Below are 1,023 nucleotides of genomic sequence, written 5' to 3' on the forward strand. Positions count from 1 at the left end.
ATTGACTCCCTTTTGCAGCCAGCCTCTAGCGGCCAGTCGATGAATTACAGTTTAAGTCACTTCCTTGTTGGCTTCACGAGAGAGAGCGGGAGGTTGCCGCTCGGTTGCAACGCATAAGTCTCTAGCAGCAGCGAGCTAGCACTTAGACCAGCTAGGGACCGTCTACAAAGTACACGTAAAGGATAAAACGATTAATGTTTTCCCACCGGAATGTTTTTTACAATTAGAAGTATGACACCGAAAAAGTACACGCTATTGAAATTAAAACCAAAAAATAAATTCATTTAAAATAAATACACTCTTCTGTATCAACCTCATGGTGTGTCTTGTTACTGTTTTTATAAGAACATTTGTTTTAGTCACAGAACTATAATAGAAAACATGCTATTGAAATTCAACAATTAAGATAAAGCTGGCAAATTGTTTTGCAGTTGTTTTGACTTGAATTTGAAAGATTTCTTAAAGAACATTTTGCAGTAGTTTTCAGTGTCAAATAAGATGCAGAAGTCACGCTATTGACGTTCAAAAATAGCTTGCGAAACCCTCCAAAGTGTCTCCAGTATTACTGCCCCCTAGAGGAAGATACTGCAGTTGTTTTGACTGAATTTGACATTCAAATAGGGATGTAACGGTATGAAAATTTCTTATCACGATTATAGTGACCAAAATTATCACGGTTATCAGTATTATCACGGTATTGTTAAAATGTGCTGGAGATATAATTGATTAATAAATGATTATATGTATTTTATCTGCTCCATAAATAATTCTAGATACCTTATCTGAATTGTTTAAATGTGTAGAATCCACATAAGCTTGTTTTTCATCAACCGGTCAAAATTAACAGCAGGGCATGCAAATTCGGTTAGTTTTTGGCCGGACGGAAACTGCACACAGGCTGAATGTAAATATAAGTCTCTGTAAATCCACTCTCTGACAGCAGGTGGCGCTTATGGAAAAGCTGAATTAGAGCTAGCTCCCGTAACCTCCGTGGACAAAGCAGTATTGCGATTAAGAACACTT

This window comes from Sinocyclocheilus rhinocerous, unplaced genomic scaffold (assembly GCF_001515625.1).
Source record: "Sinocyclocheilus rhinocerous isolate Xijiao unplaced genomic scaffold, SAMN03320098_v1.1 scaffold154, whole genome shotgun sequence".
Classification (NCBI taxonomy): Eukaryota; Metazoa; Chordata; class Actinopteri; order Cypriniformes; family Cyprinidae; genus Sinocyclocheilus; species Sinocyclocheilus rhinocerous.